Genomic DNA, 20,940 nt, shown 5'->3' with positions numbered 1-20,940 from the left:
GAACAGTTGAAACTGGAGCAGCAGCACGGCCTGGTGGACTGGGGACAGCAAGGAGTCATCATGCCAGGTAGTCCTGAGGCATGGTCCTAGGGCTCAGGTCCTCCGAGAGAGAGAAAGAAAGAGAGAAAGAGAGAGAAAGAGAGCATACTTAAATTCACACAGGACACCGGATAAGACAGGAGAAGTACTCCAGATATAACAAACTGACCCTAGCCCCCCGACACATAAACTACTGCAGCATAAATACTGGAGGCTGAGACAGGAGGGGTCAGGAGACACTGTGGCTCCATCCGATGATACCCCCGGACAGGGCCAAACAGGAAGGATATAACCCCACCCACTTTGCCAAAACACAGCCCCCACACCACTAGAGGGATATCTACAACCACCAACTTACCATCCTGAGACAAGGCCGAGTATAGCCCACAAAGATCTCCGCCACGGCACAACCCAAGAGGGGGCGCCAACCCAGACAGGAAGATCACGTCAGTGACAAAACCCACTCAAGTGACGCACCCCTCCTAAGGACGGCATGAAAGAGCACCAGTAAGCCAGTGACTCAGCCCCTGTAATAGGGTTTGAGGCAGAGAATCCCAGTGGAGAGAGGGGAACCGGCCAGGCAGAGACAGCAAGGGCGGTCCGTTGCTCCAGAGCCTTTCTGTTCACCTTCACACTCCTGGGCCAGACTACACTCAATCATATGACCCACTGAAGAGATGAGTCTTCAGTAAAGACTTAAAGGTTGAGACCGAGTCTGCGTCTCTCACATGGGTAGGCAGACCATTCCATAAAAATGGAGCTCTATAGGAGAAAGCCCTGCCTCCAGCTGTTTGCTTAGAAATTCTAGGGACAATTAGGAGGCCTGCGTCTTGTGACCGTAGCGTACGTGTAGGTATGTACGGCAGGACCAAATCGGACAGATAGGTAGGATCAAGCCCATGTAATGCTTTGTAGGTTAGCAGTAAAACCTTGAAATCAGCCCTTGCTTTAACAGGAAGCCAGTGTAGGGAGGCGAGCACTGGAGTAATATGATCACATTTTTGGGTTCTAGTCAGGATTCTAGCAGCTGTATTTAGCACTAACTGAAGTTTATTTAGTGCTTTATCCGGGTAGCCGGAAAGTAGAGCATTGCAGTAGTCTAACCTAGAAGTAACAAAAGCATGGATACATTTTTCATTTTTGGACAGAAAGTTTCTGATTTTTGCAATGTTACGTAGATGGAAAAAAGCTGTCCTTGAAACAGTCTTGATATGTCAAAAGAGAGATCAAGGTCCAGAGTAACGCCGAGGTCCTTCACAGTTTTATTTGAGACGACTTTACAACCATCAAGATTAATTGTCAGATTCAACAGAAGATCTCTTTGTTTCTTGGGACCTAGAACAAGCATCTCTGTTTTGTCCGAGTTTTAAAGTAGAAAGTTTGCAGCCATCCACTTCCTTATGTCTGAAACACAGGCTTCCAGCGAGGGCAATTTTGGGGCTTCACCATGTTTCATTGAAATGTACAGCTGTGTGTCATCCGCATAGCAGTGAAAGTTAACATTATGTTTTCGAATGACATCCCCAAGAGGTAAAATATATAGTGAAAACAATAGTGGTCCCAAAACGGAACCTTGAGGAACACCAAAATGTACAGTTGATTTGTGAGAGGACAAACCATTCACAGAGACAAACTGATATCTTTCCGACAGATAAAATATAAACCAGGCCAGAACTTGTCCGTGTAGACCAATTTGGGTTTCCAATCTCTCCAAAAGAATGTGGTGATCGATGGTATCAAAGGCAGCACTAAGGTCTAGGAGCACGAGGACAGATGCAGAGCCTCGGTCTGACACCATTTAAAGGTAATTTACCACCATCACAAGTGCAGTCTCAGTGCTATGATGGGGTCTAAAACCAGACTGAAGCATTTCGTATACATTGTTTATCTTCAGGAAGGCAGTGAGTTGCTGCGCAACAGCTTTTTCAAAAGAAATTGAGAGGAATGGAAGATTCGAAAAAGGCCGATAGTTTTTTATATTTTCTGGGTCAAGGTTTGACTTTTTCAAGAAAGGCTTTATTACTGCCACTTTTAGTGAGTTTGGTACACATCCGGTGGATAGAGAGCCGTTTATTATGTTCAACATAGGAGGGCCGAGCACAGGAAGCAGCTCTTTCAGTAGTTTAGTTGGAATAGGGTCCAGTATGCAGCTTGAAGGTTTAGAGGCCATGGTTATTTTCATCATTGTGTCAAGAGATATAGTACTAAAACACTTAAGTGTCTCTCTTGATCCTAGGTCCTGGCAGAGTTGTGCAGACTCAGGACAGCTGAGCTTTGGAGGAATACGCAGATTTAAAGAGGAGTCCGTAATTTGCTTTCTAATGATCATGATATTTTCCTCAAAGAAGTTCATGAATTTATTACTGCTGAAGTGAAAGCCATCCTCACTTGGGGAATGCTGCTTTTTAGTTAGCTTTGCGACAGTATCAAAAATAAATTTAGGATTGTTCTTATTTTCCTCAAATAAGTTGGAAAAATAGGATGATCGAGCAGCAGTGAGGGCTCTTCGATACTGCAGGGTACTGTCTTTCCAAGCTAGTCGGAAGACTTCCAGTTTGGTGTGGCGCCATTTCCGTTCCAATTTTCTGGAAGCTTGCTTCAGAGCTCGGGTATTTTCTGTATACCAGGGAGCTACAGGCTACCTAAGTATGATTCTCAATCAGAAACAACGATAGACTGCTGCCTCTGATTGAGAACCATACCAGGCCAAACACACAGAAATACAAAACAAGGACATAGAACACCAGACATAGAATGCCCACCCAAACTCACGCCCTGACCAACCAAAATAGAGACATAAAAAGGATCTCTACGGTCAGGGCGTGACAGTACCCCCCTCCCCAAAGGTGCGGACTCCGACCGCAAAACCTGAACCTATAGGGGAGGGTCTGGGTGGACATTTCACCGCGGTGGCGGCTCTGGTGCGGGACGTGGACCCTGCTCCACCTTAGTTTAGGCCCACTTAGGTGGCGCCTCTGGAGCGGGGACCCTTACCGCCGACCCCGGACCGGGGACCAGGCGGCTCTGGCAGCTCAGGACAGACGGGCGGCTCTGGCAGCTCCGGACAGGAGGGAGACTCTGGCTGCTCCGGACAGGAGGGAGACTCTGGCTGCTCCGGACAGGAGGGAGACTGGCTGCTCCGGACAGGAGGGCGAAGCTGGAGGCTGGGGACTAGAGGGCGACGCTGGAGGCTCCGGACTAGAGGGCATCGCTGGAGGCTCCGGACTAGAGGGCGACGCTGGAGGCTCCGGACTAGAGGGCGACGCTGGAGGCTCCGGACTAGAGGGTGACGCTGGAGGCTCCGGACTAGCTTCCTTCGTTGGAGGCCTCGTGCCATAACTCCTCACTGGAGGTTTCGTGCCATGGATCCTCACTGGAGGCTTCGTGCCATGGATCCTCACTGGAGGCTTCGTGCCATGGATCATCACAGGAGGCTTCGTGCCATGGATCATCACTGGAGGCTTCTTGCCATGGATCATCACTGGCGGCTTCTTGCCATGGATCACCACTGGAGGCTTCGTGCCATGGATCACCACTGGAGGCTTCGTGCCATGGATCATCACTGGAGGCTTCTTACCATGGAGAATCACTGGAGGCTTCGTGCCATGGATCATCACTGGAGGCTTCGTGCCATGGATCACCACTGGAGGCTTCGTGCCATGGATCACCACCGGAGGCTTCGTGCCATGGATCACCACTGGAGGCTTCTTTCCATGGATCATCACTGGAGGCTTCGTGCCATGGATCATCACTGGAGGCTTCGTGCCATGGATCATCACTGGAGGCTTCGTGCCATGGATTATCACTGGAGGCTTCGTGCCATGGATCATCAGTGGAGGCTTCGTGCCATGGATCATCACTGGAGGCTTCGTGCCATGGATTATCACTGGAGGCTTCTTGCCATGGATTATCACTGGAGGCTTCGTGCCATGGATCATCACTGGAGGCTTCTTGCCATGGATCCACACTGGAGTGGAGAGACACACAGGAAGCCTGGCTCTGGGAGAAGGCACAGGACTCACCAGGCTGGGGAGACATATAGGAAGGTTAATTCTCGGCGCAGGCATAGCTACTCACCAGGCTGGGGAGACATGCAGGAGGCCTTGTCCTTGGCCGAGGCACCGGATACACTGGGCCGTGGAGGCGCACTGGCGGTCTCGAGCGCAGATCTGGCTGCTCCCGTTCTGGCTGGATCCCCCCTGTAGCCCGGCAAGTGCGGGGAGTTGGAACAGGCCGCACTGGGCTGTGCTGGCGAACTGGGGACACCGTGCGTTGGGCTGGTGCAGTATACCCCGGGCCGAGCAGACGCACTGTAGACCAGATGCGCTGAGCCTGCATCATCCCTCCTGGCTCGATGCCCACTCTAGCCCGGCCGATTCGAGGAGCTGCGATGTAGCGCACCAGGCTATGCGTGCGCACTGAGGACACATTGCGCTTCCCTGCATAACACGGTGCCTGCCCAGTCACTCTCTCGCCACGGTAAGCACGGGGAGTTGGCTCAGGTCTCCTACCTGAGTCCGCCAATTTCCCCGTGTGCCCCACCCCCCAAAAAAATCTGGGACTGCCTCTTGTGCCCGTTACCTCACGCCAATTCCTCGTAGTGTCGCCGCTCCGCTTTTGCTGCCTCCAGCTCCTTTTTCGGACGGCGATACTGTCCCGGCTGTGCCCATGGTCCTTTGCCGTCCAAAATGTCCTCCCATGTCCAGGAGTCCATGTTCCCACGCTGCTTGGTCCTTTGTTGGTGGGTGGTTCTGTAACACTCGTCGTCGGGAGAAGGAGAAGAGGACCAAGGTGCAGCGTAGTAAGTGTTCATATTATTTAATAAAAATACGCAACACTTGACAAAATAACAAACACGACAAACGAACAGTCCTGAAAGGTGAAACAAACACTAAACAGGAAACAACCACCTACAAACACAGGTGGGAACAGGCTACCTAAGTATGATTCTCAATCAGAGACAACGATAGACCGCTGCCTTTGATTGAGAACCATACCAGGCCAAACACACAGAAATACAAAACAAGGACAACGTAGAACACCAGACATAGAATGCCCACCCAAACTCACGCCCTGACCAACCAAAATAGAGACATAAAAAGGATCTCTACGGTCAGGGCGTGACATGGTGGTCCAATAGTCCAGGATTATGAAGAAAAACATTAAGATCTACAACATTTATTCCATGGGACAAAACTAGGTCCAGAGTATGCCTGTGACAGTGAGTAGGTCCAGAGACATGTTGGACAAAACCCACTGAGTCGATGATGGCTCCGAAAGCCTTTTGGAGTGGGTCTGTGGACTTTTCCATGTGAATATTAAAATCACCAAAAATTAGAATATTATCTGCTATGACTACAAGGTCCGATAGGAATTCAGGGAACTCAGTGAAGAACGCTGTATATGGCCCAGGAGGCCTGTAAACAGTAGCTATAAAAAGTGATTGAGTAGGCTGCATAGATTTCATGACTAGAAGCTCAAAAGACGAAAACATAATTTCTTTTTTTTGTAAATTGAAATGTTCTATCGTAAATGTTAGCAACACCTCCGCCTTTGCGGGATGCGCGGGGGATATGGTCACTAGTGTAACCAGGAGGTGAGGCCTCATTTAACACAGTAAATTCATCAGGCTTAAGCCATGTTTCAGTCAGGCCAATCACATCAAGATTATGATCAGTGATTAGTTAATTGACTATAACTGCCTTTGAAGTGAGGGATCTAACATTAAGTAGCCCTATGTTGAGATGTGAGGTATCACGATCTCTTTCAATAATGGCAGGAATGGAGGAGGTCTTTATCCTAGTGAGATTGCTAAGGCGAACACCGCCATGTTTAGTTTTGCCCAACCTAGGTCGAGGCACAGACACGGTCTCAATAGGGATAGCTGAGCTGACTACACTGACTGTGCTAATGGCAGACTCCACTAAGCTGGCAGGCTGGCTAACAGCCTGCACCCTATTTCATTGTGGAGCTAGAGGAGTTAGAGCCCTGTCTATGTTGGTAGATAAGATGAGAGCACCCCTCCAGCTAGGATGGAGTCCGTCACTCCTCAGCAGGCCAGGCTTAGTCCTGTTTGTGGGTGAGTCCCAGAAAGAGGGCCAATTATCTACAAATTCTATCTTTTGGGAGGGGCAGAAAACAGTTTTCAACCAGCGATTGAGTTGTGAGACTCTGCTGTAGAGCTCATCACTCCCCCTAACTGGGAGGGGGCCAGAGACAATTACTCGATGCCGACACGTCTTTCTAGCTGATTTACACGCTGAAGCTATGTTGCGCTTGGTGACCTCTGACTGTTTCATCCTAACATCGTTGGTGCCGACGTGGATAACAATATCTCTATTCTCTCTACACTCGCCAGTTTTAGCTTTAGCCAGCACCATCTTCAGATTAGCCTTAACGTCGGTAGCCCTGCCCCCTGGTAAACTGTGTATGATCGCTGGATGATTTGTTTTAAGTCTAATACTGCGGGTAATGAAGTCGCCAATGACTAGGGTTTTCAATTTGTCAGGGCTAATGGTGGGAAGCTTCGGCGTCTCAGACCCCGTAACGGGAGGAGTAGAGACAAGAGAAGGCTCGGCCTCAAACTCCGACTCGCTGCTTAATGGGGAAAACCGGTTGAAAGTTTCTGTCGGCTGAATGAGCGACAACGGTTGAGCATTCCTACAGCATTTCCCTCCAGAAGCCATGAGAAAGTTGTCTGGCTGCGGGGACTGTGCGAGGGGATTTATACTACTATCTGTACTTACTGGTGGCACAGACGCTGTTTCATCCTTTCCTACACTGAAATTACCCTTGCCTAACGATTGCGTCTGAAGCTGGGCTTGCAGCACAGCTATCCTCGCCGTAAGGCGATCGTTCTCATGTATATTATGAGTACAGCGACTGCAATTAGAAGGCATCATGTTAATGTTACTACTTAGCTTCGGATGGTGGAGATCCTGACGAACCATGTCCAGATAATGCATCCGGAGTGAAAAAGTTGAATGAAAAAAAAAGTTGTGAGGGAAAAACTAAAAATATAAACGGTAATTAAAAAGTAAAAACCGTAAAGTTGTCAGATAGCAAAGCAAGGTTGGCAATTTTGATTTGTTTAACACTTTTTTGGTTACTACATGATTCCATATGTGTTATTTCATAGTGTTGATGTCTTCACTATTATTCTACAATGTAGAAAATAGTAAAAGTAAAAGTAAAGAAAAACCCTGGAATGAGTAGGTGTGTCCAAACTTTTGACTGTTACTGTACATTAAACTTTAAACATTAAACAGTATTCACTTGCAAATAAATGTCATCATGTCTTTACTGTATATCCCCTGGAGAAAAAAAGACTAGACTACATTTCTAGTTAATTTTCTTTCCACTACATTGTCAGTATGTCCATACCTAATATCAGACTGTACAATATGGGTGTTCAGTCCACTTCCTGAATTGGCAGCATGGTCCCATGCCTGGACCTCATATTCCGCATCACACTCTTCTATGTTATTGTTGATTGTTGTTGTTGATTGTTGTTGTTGTTTTTCTGGTGTGCATAGAACACCCCCTTTGGGCACATGACGAGTCTGTTTTATCCCATAATGTAAAAAAAGACTATCCCTCTGTTGGTCAAGAAACCCTGTGAAAATGATCACTGGCTGGGATTCCATTCAGCTCTCTCTCACTCTCCTCTCCCTTAAGGATTTCTCTCTCTTTCTCTGTGGGGCTTTGGGCTATTTTTATGCTTTCTCTCTGCAGTTATTTGCACCCCCATGGCCGTAGTGGAGAGTAAATAACCTGTTATCGGAAGCCAGCACAATGGGATTGCCCTGCAGTCCTCCAGCTTTATCCACTGAGATAGCGGTGGGCTGACGAGGTTCCAGGCACGAGGGCAGGGGCACGGGACCGGACGGGCTGCAGAGCCACGCAGAGCAGATGGATCTAGCCCATGTGTGAGGGGGAAGAGGGAGGGAGTAGGCCCCCGCCCCTCCCCACTGGGTAGCACAGAGCAGCACTTTAAGGGGCATTGCGTGAGATAATGGTGCTGACTAGGGAAACCTCACTGCTGTTCTGTGTTTCTGTCTGCACTTTACAACTAAAACTATGTAACCTGGTGATGAGGACAGAGGACAGCCAGAGGGTTGAGACACCCTCCAGAGGACCATGGTGGTTTTGCAGGCAGCAGACAGTCAGAGAAACATGAGGGTTGGAGGATTATTTTTCCAGGGCATTTTGTGCTACTACAGTCTCCAGCAGGTGGTGCTGCTGAGACAGGTTTGATCAATATGCTCTTCAGCCAAGCATCAGCAGGTCTCCAGAGGAGGGAGGAATGAGGAAGTGGAAGGGCACCCACATTAGGAGAATCATCATAGCTCTGGGTGTCTGGCACAGAGACAAGTGTGATGGCTGCTGTAAATCCAGCATAAGAGAAAGAAGCTGTCACACAGGCTGCGGGGGAGACGGATCCCCTGCATTACTTTATGAATTAGAGGGGTCTCAGGGGGAGAGTGTTATTTACTGCTCTGGGGGGAGTCATACCTTATCATAACAACAGACAGACAGACAGGACTAATTACAGCCACTGCAGTTTGCGCTCTTCTGACACCAAGCAACCCTATGGATTAATCACTGCCCTTCTCACTTCTGAAGAGAGGAAACAACAATATGTTTATTACATACAAAGAATAAACATCTAGTTTAGTTAATTACACACTTTTTTGTGATAATTGAAATAATATAACTTTCTTGTTTTGTCAAATTCTCAATGTGAGGGCATTAATGAAATTACAACTGGCAATCGTGATAATAATCCATTAAACACCAAACCTCAGAGCATGAGATGAGATCCACACCAAGGTAATCAGACAGATAGTGCTTGGCTGTGTGCTGCTGTGGGCGATACACTGTAGTGTCATTCATTATTCACATTTACAGACTCTTCATAATAAAGTAGGCATAGTGAAAAATGGAGGTAGTGGTCTTGTAGCAGCTTAGACTTGAAGTCTTTGTCTCCTCCAGCTCTGGCTTCATTGGCCCACTTATATACTTTATCTACCAGCTGGCCATGTGTTAGCCTTGGCTTATTGGAAGTAAGCAAAGTTATTGGGGCAAGTTGGATGTGTGTGTAAATAAAACTGTGGTGCAGCCAGTAGGAGGAGCCAAACCATGGTGGAACTCTGGAGGAATCCCAGTAGCCCAGAGGTTGGCATAGAGAGTGGGATGGGGGTAGGTAGGGGACAGGAGCGAAGGGGATGGGATGGGGTAGGTAAGGGGACAGGAGTGAAGGGGGAGGAGGAGGTACGTCACAGGAGTGAAGAGGAGGAGGTAGGGGACAGGAGTAAAGAGGAGGAGGTAGGGGACATGAGTGAAGAGTGAAGAGGTAGGGGACATGAGTGAAGAGTGAAGAGGTAGGGGACAGGAGTGAAGAGGAGGAGGTAGGGGACAGGAGTGAAGGGGAGGAGGTAGGGGACCGGAGTGAATGGTTAAGAGGTAGGGGACAGGAGTGAAGAGGAGGAGGTAGGGGACAGGAGTGAAGAGGAGGAGGTAGGGGACAGGAGTGAAAGGGAGGGGGAAGGCTGGGGGACAGGAGTGAAGCGAGGGGGTAGGCAATTGGGGACATGAGCTGAGCGGAAGCAGCAGATGGGTTTGGGCGTCCCATTAGCAATGTCCCATCAGTCAGAGCCAGCTGCCACTCTGTGTGCCCCTGAGAGGACGGCCATCGCCCCCAGTGGAATCCCCCTCAGCCTCCCCCCCCCCCCCCCAACCCAGCCCCAGACAATCCCAGCCTCCTCAGACTGCCCTTTCACATGAACACATCTGCATTCAGCTTCATAGAGGGAAGAAGAACTGTTTGGGAATTTGGCTGAATTTGACATTATATAACACTGTGGCAGCGGGATTCCAACTTTATGTTGTACTTCAAACTGGCTGGTACAGGATGTTTTTATGGAACAGTCAAGTGCTATTTCTCACAAACTGAATGTGACATATTACATGACATATTACTCATTAAAACTAAAGTGCTTGATGAGTCATACCGAATATGACATTGAATATTGATAGCATTTTTGTATGGTTCTGGCATTATGTGAGGGCCTTGCAATATACACAGTGCATTCGGAAAGTATTCAGACCCCTTGACATTTTCCACATTTTGTTACGTTACAGCCTTGTTCTAAAATGGATTAAATAAAACATTTTCCTAATCTACACACAATACCCCATAATGACACATTTTTGCAAATGTATTAAAAATAAAAAACAGAAATACCGTATTTACATAAATATTCAGACCCTTTGCTATGAGACTCGAAATTGAGCTCAGGTGCATCCTGTTTCCATTTACCATCCTTGAGACATTTCAACAACTTGATTGGAGTCCACCAGTGGTAAATTATATTGATTGGACATGATTTGGAAAGACACACACCTGTCTATATAAGCTCCCACAGTTAACAGTGCATGTCAGAGCAAAAACCAAGCCATGAGGTCGAAGGAATTGTCCGTAGAGCTCCGAGACAGGATTGTGTCGAGGCATAGACAGTGGTGGAAAAAGTACGCAAATGTCATACAAAAAGTAAAGATACCTTAATAGAAAATGACTCAAGTAAAAGTGAGTCACCCAGTAAAATCCTATTTGAGTAAAAGTCTAAAAGTATTTGGTTTTAAATATACTTAAGTATCGAAAGTAAATGTATTTACTAAAATATACTTAACTATCAAAAGTAAAAGTAAAAGTATGAATAATTTCAAATTCCTTACATTAAGCAAAACCAGACGGGATCATTTACTTGTTTTTTTTTATATATATACGGCTAGCCAGTGGCATGCTCCAACACTCAGACATCATTTACAAATGAATCATATGATTGGTGAGTCCACCAGATCAGAGGCAGTAGGGATGACCAGGGATGTTCTCCTGATAAGTGTGTGAATTTTACAATTTTCCTGTCCTGCTAAGCATTAAAAAATATAATGAGTACTTTTGGGTGTCAGGGAAAATGTATGGAGTAAGAAGTTTATAGTTTTCTTTAGGAATGTGCTGTCAAAAAGTTGTCAAAAATATAAATAGTAAATATATCCCAAAAACGACTTAAGTAGTACTTTCAAGTATTTTTACTTAAGTACTTTCCACCACTGGGCACAGATCTGGGGAAGGGTACCAAAACATTTCTGCAGAATTGAAGGTCACCAAGAACACAGTGACCATCATTCTTAAATGGTTAAAATATATGATAGTCTAAAGAAGCAGTAGGTGAGTCAAACCAAACCCCTGGAGAGATGCAAGCCTACTGACATTCACCCTGGCCTTTGAATCAGAGTCTGAAAACCAGGCCAGGGGGACAGGAGTGTGTAACACGCATAAATTAAGTGACATCACAATGCTGTAAATTCATTACTTGTTCAGGAAGTATCATACATTCTATGTCACAGTCTTATGCATAATGACCTTTATATATACTGTGTTCAGGACTGTATGCTACATACATCATGGACCATATACTGTACATGTAGTGATTGTCTGTGTAAACCCAGACCAGTGCCATATTGTGGTTGAGTCCACCCTGCCATCCCAGTGTGTGTGTGGGCCCAGCTGGGGCCTAGGAGGCAGTGCTACCCTGGTCAGACCCCAGTTGCTCTGTAGCTTTATTAACTGGAAGTGGTAATGATGGGATTTCCTTGCCCAGACAAGCAGGTTGCTCCTGTCACTCAATCTGACCCACAGGTTTTAAAGCAGAGCGGCTGTGTCACGCTTCCCATACACATCATCACACATACATCATGTGTCCCCCCCTTTTCAATCCAATCCTTTCTTCTTCACTCGTTTTCTCCTTCACTCGTTTTCTCCTTCTTTTTTTAATAGCTCTTTGTTCTCTGCTATTTTTATCCCCCGCGTTGAGATTTGCTCATCTCCATGGTAACTGTATTGAAAGCTTTAACTGTCTAATATGGTCCCACGAAGGACCTTCTAAATGTTACTTAGGTGGAGATCAGTATTTTGCCACACCGTTTCATTTTAAGATGCTGTTTGAATGTCTTAAGTGTTCCCGTGCGTGCTGCCTCCCCTGCATCTCTCTCCATGCTGTCCCCCCAATCGCCTCCCCTGCGTCTCTCTCCATGCTGTCCCCTCCCCCCTCGCCTCCCCTGCGTCTCTCTCATGCTGTCCCCCCTCGCCTCCCCTGCATCTCTCTCCATGCTGTCCCCCCAATCGCCTCCCCTGCGTCTCTCTCCATGCTGTCCCCTCCCCCCTCGCCTCCCCTGCGTCTCTCTCATGCTGTCCCCCCTCGCCTCCCCTGCATCTTTCTCCATGCTGTCCCCTCCCCCCTCGCCTCCCCTGCATCTCTCTCCATGCTGTCCCCTCCCCCCTCGCCTCCCCTGCATCTCTCTCCATGCTGTCCCCTCCCCCCTCGCCTCCCCTGCATCTCTCTCCATGCTGTCCCCTCCCCCCTCGCCTCCCCTGCATCTCTCTCCATGCTGTCCCCCCTCGCCTCCCCTGCATCTCTCTCCATGCTGTCCCCCCTCGCCTCCCCTGCATCTCTCTCCATGCTGTCCCCTCCCCCCTCGCCTCCCCTGCATCTCTCTCCATGCTGTCCCCTCCCCCCTCGCCTCCCCTGCATCTCTCTCCATGCTGTCTCCTCCCCCCTCGCCTCCCCTGCATCTCTCTCATGCTGTGTCCCCCCTCGCCTCCCCCCTTCCCCCCAGGATTGTCTTTACCTCTCTGAGCCAATGGGCGTGCTGTTGTAGAGTAAATCTGCACTATCCTGCGCCTCACTCTAGAGAGCCGATTGGATGCCATGCATTTTGCGACCACTGTGAGGCCTACTTTTGTGAAACCAAAAAATCTCAGTGTGTGCTTCAGTGCAGGGGTTTCCCCGGTTTTAGAATTTCCTCCATGTCCCCTGACACCTCCCCCCTCAGCAGAAACATGTCACTGTGCGTCCAGTGCCTCTCTTTCAACCGCAGCTGTGTGGATTGGATCAAATGCACTGTGCGGTACACCATGTCTCTGCTTGGATACTGTATCTATGAGAGGAGGTAATCCCACAGCCACCTCAGGATATTTGATTAGTCAGGAGGGTTTTCTTCAGCGTGTTCCTCACTCTACTGCTGGTGCGTAGGCCATTAGTCATCCACTGGTTCTTGTGTAGTCTGCCATCTACTGAGTGTGTGTGAGTGTGCGCATGTGGATACGTGTGTGCGCCACATGAGGTTGGTGGCACCTTAATTGGGGAGGATGGGCTCGTGGCAATGGCTGGAGCGGAATAGGTTTCCATGTGTTTGATGCCATTCCATTTGCTCCATTACAGCCGTTATTATGAGCCGTCCTTCCCTCAGCAGCTTCCTGTGGATTGTGCGCAAGGTTGTGTGCGAGTGTGTGCATGTGTACCCACTAACAGGGATTCTACATCCCTGCTGAAAAGAAACTGCATAGACCAGCATACATTTCAATCTAGTTTATGTTGGTCCATGCTGGTCTATGCTGGTCAGTGCTGGTCTGATGCTGGTCAAGCTGGTCTGACCATCATGGTCTAACTGGTTATGCTGGCAGACCAGCATGGTCTAGTTGGTGAAGCTGGTCTCACCAGCATGGTCTAGCTGGTCAAGCTGGTCTGACCAGCATGGTCTAACTGGTTATGCTGGCAGACCAGCATGGTCTAGTTGGTGAAGCTGGTCTCACCAGCATGGTCTAGCTGGTCAAGCTGGTCTGACCAGCATGGTCTAACTGGTTATGCTGGCAGACCAGCATGGTCTAGTTGGTGAAGCTGGTCTCACCAGCATGGTCTAGCTGGTCAAGCTGGTCTGACCAGCATGGTCTAGCTGGTTATGCCTTTGCTGTGTTTTTGACACTGGTGACCAGCGTAAGTTAAAGCAAAACCAGCATCAATTCACATTATGCTGGCTTGCAAAGTGATATTTAAATCCTTTTGGAAACCAGCCAGAGTGGATTCCCACAATCTGCATTGAGAATGACTGCCAGGGTTAGAAAGATGAATGAATTAGACTACCTAAACCATCTAAACTGGAACAACCATTACAGTAATGGATGCAATAAGTCCAACAGATTGGATTAGTTTAGAAAAATGTATGGTCCTGAATGCAGAAGGTGTGTGAATACAAGTTCCAATTTTTTGATATGCCCACTCAGGCTGGATTCCAATAGGAATTATACATCACCTTGCAAGCCAGCATAATGTGACTTAATGCTGGTTTTGCGGGTGACCAGCATACGTGTCCAAAACACAACAAAGGCTGGTCTCCAGCGAAAACACAACAAAGACTGGTCTCCAGCGAAAACACAACAAAGGCTGGTCTCCAGCGAAAACACAACAAAGACTGGTCTCCAGCGAAAACACAACAAAGACTGGTCTCCAGCGAAAACACAACAAAGGCTGGTCTCCAGCGAAAACACAATGAAGGCTGGTCACCAGCGAAAACACAACAAAGGCTGGTCTCCAGCGAAAACACAACAAAGGCTGGTCTCCAGCGAAAACACAACAAAGGCTGGTCTCCAGCGAAAACACAACAAAGGCTGGTCTCCAGCGAAAACACAACAAAGGCTGGTCTCCAGCGAAAACACAACAAAGGCTGGTCTCCAGCGAAAACACAACAAAGGCTGGTCTCCAGCGAAAACACAATGAAGGCTGGTCACCAGCGAAAACACAACAAAGGCTGGTCTCCAGCGAAAACACAACAAAGGCTGGTCTCCAGCGAAAACACAACAAAGGCTGGTCTCCAGCGAAAACACAACAAAGGCTGGTCTCCAGCGAAAACACAACAAAGGCTGGTCTCCAGCGAAAACACAACAAAGGCTGGTCTCCAGCGAAAACAAAACAAAGGCTGGTCTCCAGCGAAAACACAACAAAGGCTGGTCTCCAGCGAAAACACAACAAAGGCTGGTCTCCAGCGAAAACACAATGAAGGCTGGTCACCAGCGAAAACATAACGAAGGCTGGTCTCCAGCGAAAACACAACAAAGGCTGGTCTCCAGCGAAAACACAACAAAGGCTGGTCTCCAGCGAAAACACAACAGAGGCTGGTCTCCAGACCATGCTGGTCTATGCTGTTTTTTTGAGCAGGGATGTTGTGGCCATTGACTGGCAGTACAAACATATTGAATAACTAAAGGCTTCAGTGTAGCGAGGCATTAGAAACACAAAAACACATCCACACTGATGCGTACAGAATCACTGGAACTGGTACTGTACAGACACATTAGAGATGGGGAGGGTCAGAGGACGTGTTCAAATGAAACACAAGCAAGACAAAAATAACTCTTGACCATTGAGGCTAATACTGCACGCGCAGACACACACAAAAACACATCCACAGCTGGACCTGCCCACCACTGAGTCATGTGGTAAAAAAGTGTGAACGTGCATGCTTTTAAAAGCCAAGTCAGATAATTAATTAAGTTCATCATCAGTTGCATCCTGTGCCAGTCTTACCAGGTGAAGGGCTGACTGAGCTCACTACTTCTAAAGTACTAAACGTTCTCCCCCGCTCTCTCCCTGCTCTCCCTGTGCTCTATCCCCGCTCTCCCCCTGCTCTTCCCCTGCCCTCCCTGTGCTCTCCCCCTGCTCTCCCCCTGCTCTCCCCCTGCTCTTCCCCTGCCCTCCCTGTGCTCTCCCTGTGCTCTATCCCCGCTCTCCCCCTGCTCTTCCCCTGCCCTCCCTGTGCTCTCCCCCTGCTCTTCCCCCGCCCTCCCTGTGCTCTCCCCCTGCTCTGCCCCTGCTCCTCCGCTGCTCTCCCTGTGCTCTATCCCCGCTCTCCCCCTGCTCTTCCCCTGCCCTCCCTGTGCTCTCCCCCTGCTCTCCCCCTGCTCTTCCCCTGCTCTCCCTGTGCTCTCCCCCTGCTCTCCCTGTGCTCTCCCCCTGCTCTTCCCCTGCTCTCCCTGTGCTCTCCCCCTGCTCTTCCCCTGCTCTCCCTGTGCTCTTCCCCTGCTCTTCCCCTGCTCTCCCTGTGCTCTTCCCCTGCTCTTCCCCTGCTCTCCCTGTGCTCTTCCCCTGCTCTTCCCCTGCTCTCCCTGTGCTCTCCCCCCGCTCTCCTCCTGCTCTCCCTGTGCTCTCCCCCTGCTGTTCCACTGCTCTCCCTGTGCTCTCCCCCCGCTCTTCTCCTGCTCTCCCTGTCACTGGCCTTCCGTTCCTCACCACGTCACTTGTCAATGAGGGAGCAGGTGGACCCAGCAGGGTCAGCTGGGTAATGTCTTCACCTGCCACACCTGTCACGCTTCCCGAACCATTACAGACACATGCATGCACACAAACACACACACAAACGCACAGGTCCAGAAATGTACATTTAAAACCGAGTTTGCTTGGGTTCACATAACTGGCCAGCATATCTGGGGGCATCACTTGGCCTAGCTTAGTCCAGTTGAATTTCACAGCTAATTGAGTTTTGAGACTACTTGCAGCCTATGCACTAATTGCAAGATCTTTAGTGTACAGAACATTACCTATGTAGCATCTGTAACCTAATGTACTGATTTACTGTTTATAATACAGTAGTATACACAACAGCACAGTACTTGATGTGGGGCGACTACAGTATCGGTGTAAACATTGTGTTGACATTCAGTGTTTACTACCTTTCAAGTCACAATGCAATACAAAGTGGCTGCAGTCCATTGTCCAGACACAGTATTCAGACCCATTGGATTTTTCCACATTTTGTTAGGTTACAGCCTTATTCTAAAATTGATTAAATTGTTTTAATCAATTTACGTACAATACCCCATAATGACAAAGCAAAAACATGTTTTTAGACATTTTTGCTGATTTATTGAAAATAAAAAACTGAAAACTCATATTTACATACAGTTGAAGTCGGAAGATTACATACACTTAGGTTGGAGTCATTAAAACTCGTTTTTCAACCACTCCTCAAATTTCCTGTTAACAAACTATCGTTTTGGCATGTCGGTTAGGACATCTACTTTGTGCATGACACGAGTAATTTTTCCAACAATTGTTAACAGACAGATTATTTCACTTATAATTCACTGTATCACAATTCCAGTAGGTCAGAGGTTTACATACACTAAGTTGACTGTGCCTTTAAACAGCTTGGAAAATTCCAGAAAATTATGTCATGGCTTTAGAAGCTTCTGATAGGCTAATTGACATCAGTTGAGTCAATTGGAGGTGTACCTGTGGATGTATTTCAAGGCCTACCTTCAAACTCAGTGCCTCTTTGCGTGACATCATGGGAAAATCAAAAGAAATCAGCCAAGACCTCAGAAAAAAAATAGTAGACCTCCACAAATCTGGTTCATCCTTGGGAACAATTTCCAAAAGCCTGAAGGTACCACGTTCATCTGTACAAACAATAGTACGCAAGTATAAACACCATGGGACCACGAAGCTGGAAGGAGACGCGTTCTGTCTCCTAGAGATGAACGTACTTTGGTGCGAAAAGTGCAAATCAATCCCAGAACAACAGCAAAGGACCTTGTGAAGATGCTGGAGGAAACAGGTACAAAAGTATCTATATCCACAGTAAAACGAGTGCTATATCGACATAACCTGAAAGGTCGCTCAGCAAGGAAGAAGCCACTGCTCCAAAACCATCATAAAAAAGCCAGACTACGGTTTGCAACTGCACATGGGGACAAAGATTGTACTTTTTGGAGAAGTGTCCTCTGGTCTGATGAAACAAAAATAGAACTGTTTGGCAATAATGACCATCGTTGTGTTTGGAGGAAAAAGAGAGAGGCTTGCAAGCCGAAGAACACCATCCCAACTGTGAAGCACGGGGGTGGCAGCATCATGTTGTGGGGGTGCTTTGCTTCAGGAGGGACTGGTGCACTTCACAAAATAGATGGCATCATGAGGATGGGAAATTATGTGGATATATTGAAGCAACATCTCAAGACATCAGTCAGGAAGTTAAAGGTTGGTCGCAAATGGGTCTTCCAAATGGACAATGACCCCAAGCATACTTTCAAAGTTGTGGCAAAATGGCTTAAGGACAACAACATAAAGGTATTGGAGTGGCCATCACAAAGCCCTGACCTCAATCCCATAGAAATGTGTGGGCAGAACTGAAAAAGCGTGTGGGAGCAAGGAGACCTACAAACCTGACTCAGTTACACCAGCTCTGTCAAGAGGAATGGGCCCAAATTCACCCAACTTATTGTGGGAAGCTTGTGGAAGGCTACCCGAAATGTTTGACCCAAGTTAAACAATTTAAAGGCAATGCTACCAAATACAAACTGAGTGTATGTAACCTTCTGACCCACTGGGAATGTGATGAAAGAAATAAAAGCTGAAATAAATCATTCTCTCTACTATTATTCTGACATTTCACATTCTTAAAATAAAGTGGTGATCCTAACTGACCTAAGACAGGGAATTGTTACTAGGATTAATTGTCAGGGATTGTGAAAAACTGAGTTTAAATGTATTTTACTAAGGTGTATGTAAACTTCCGACTTCAACTGTAAGTATTCAGACCCTTTTCTCAGTACTTTGTTGAAGCACCTTTGGCAGCGATTACAGCATCAAGTCTTCTTGGGTACGACGCTACAAGCTTGGCACACTTGTATTTGGGTTACTTCTCCCATTCTTCTCTGCAGATTCTCTCCAGCTCTGTCAGGTTGGATGGGGAGCTTCGCTGCACAGCTATTTTCAGGTCTCTCCAGAGATGTTCGATTGGGTTCAAGTCCGCACTCTGGCTGGGACATTCAAGGACATTCAGAGACTTGTCCCGAAGCCACTCCCGCATTGTCTTGGCTGTATGCTTAGGGTTGTTGTCTGGTTGGAAGGAGAACCTTTGCCCCAGTCTAAGGTTGCTGAGGAAACTGTTTTATTTAATCAATTTTAGAATAAGGCTGTAAAGTAGAAAAATGTGGAATAAGTCAAAGGGTCTGAATCCTTTCAGAAGGCACTACAATGCATTCGGAAAGTGTTCAGAGCCCTTCACCTTTTTCACCTTTTGTTACGTTACAGCCTTATTTTGATTAAATTATATTTTTTCCTCATCAATCTACACACAATACCCCTTAATGGCAAAGTGAAAACAGGTTTTTAGACATTTTTGAAAATATATAAAAAAACTAAAACAGAAATACCTAATTTACATAAGTATTCAGACCATTTGCTTTGGGACTAGAAATTGAGCTCAGGTGCATCCTGTTTTCATTGGTCATCAATTGATTGGACATGATTTGGAAAGGCACACACCTGTCTATATAAGGTCCCACAGTTGACAGTGCAAAAACCAAGCCATGAGGTTGAAGGAATTGTCCATAGAGCTCCGAGACAGGATTGTGTCGATGCACAGATCTCGGGAAAGGTACCAAAACATTTCTGCAGCATTGAAGGTCCCCAAGAACAAAGTGGCCTCCATCATTCTGGTGCCATGATAAGAACCTCTCCCTCAACCTCTCCCTCCCTCTCCCTGATCAAGAAAAAGGAGATGATTGTGGACTACAGGAAAAGGAGGAATGAGCACGCACCCATTCTCGTCGACGGGGCTATAGTTGAGCAGGTTGAGAGCTTCAAGTTCCTTGGTGTCCACATCACCAACAAACTATCATGGTCCAAACACACCAAGACAGTCGTGAAGAGGGCACGCCAAAGCCTATTTCCCCTCAGGAGACTGAAAATATTTGGCATGGGTCCTCAGATCCTCAAAAAGTTATACAGCTGCACCATTGAGAGCATCCTGACTGGTTGCATCACTGCCTGGTATGGTAACTGCTCGGCCTCCGACCGCAAGGCACTATAGAGGGTAGTGCGTACGGCCCAGTACATCACTGGGGCCAAGCTTCCTGCCATCCAGGACCTCTATACCAGTCGGTGATAGAGGAAGGCCACCCTAGTCATAGACTGTTCTCTCTGCTACCCCACGGCAAGCGGTACCGGAGCGCCAAGTCTAGGTCCAAAAAGCTTCTTAACAGCTTCTACCCCCAAGCCATAAGACTCCTGAACAGCTAATCAAATGGCTACCCAGACTATTTGCATTGTCCGCCCCCCCTCCATTTTACGCTGCTGCTACTCTCTGTTATTATCTATGCATAGTCACTTTAACTCTACCTACATGTACTGTACATATTACCTCAATTACCTCGACTAACCTGTGCCCCTGCACATTGACTCTGTACCGGTACCTTACTGCTGCTTTTTGATTATTTGTTATTTTTCTTTTTTACTTAACACTTATTTTTCTTAAAATTGCATTGTTGGTTAAGGGCTTGTAAATAAGCATTTCACTGTAAGGTCTACACCTGTTGTATTCTGCGCATGTGACAAATAACATTTGATTTGATTTGAAATGCAAGAAGTTTGTAACCACCAAGACTCTTCCTAGAGGTGGCCGCCTGACCAAACTGACCAATCGGGGGAGAAGGGCCTTGGTCAGGGCCTTGGTCAGGGAGGTGACCAAGAACCTGATGGTTCCTCTGTGGAGAACCTTCTAGAAGGACAACCATCTCTGCAGCATTCCACCAATCAGGCCTTTATGGTAGAGTGGACACACGGAAGTGGCCAGCCCACTTGGAGTTTGCCAAAAGGCACCTAAAGGACTCTCAGACCATGAGAAACAAGATTCTCTGGTCTGATGAAACCAAGATTTAACTCTTTGGCGTGAATGCCAAGCGTCACTTCTGGAGGAAAAGTGGCACCATCCCTACGGTGAAGAATGGTGGTGTTAGCATCATGCTGTGAGGATGTATTTGAGTGGCAGGGACTGTGAGTCTAGTCAGGATCGAGGGAAAGATGAATAGAGCAATGTACAGAGAGATCCTTGATGAAAACCTGCTCCAGAGCGCTCATGACCTCGGACTTGGGCGAAGGTTCTCCTTCCAACAGGACAACGACCCTAAGCACACAGCCAAGAAAACGCAGGAGCGGCTTTGGGACAAGTCTCTGAATGTCTTTGTGGCCCAGCCAGAGCAAGGACTTGAACCCAATCGAACATCTC

The sequence above is a fragment of the Salvelinus namaycush genome, chromosome 26, assembly GCF_016432855.1.
Source record: "Salvelinus namaycush isolate Seneca chromosome 26, SaNama_1.0, whole genome shotgun sequence".
Taxonomy (NCBI): domain Eukaryota; kingdom Metazoa; phylum Chordata; class Actinopteri; order Salmoniformes; family Salmonidae; genus Salvelinus; species Salvelinus namaycush.
The sequence above is the reverse complement of the archived record's forward strand: the minus strand, read 5'-3'. Positions refer to the sequence as shown.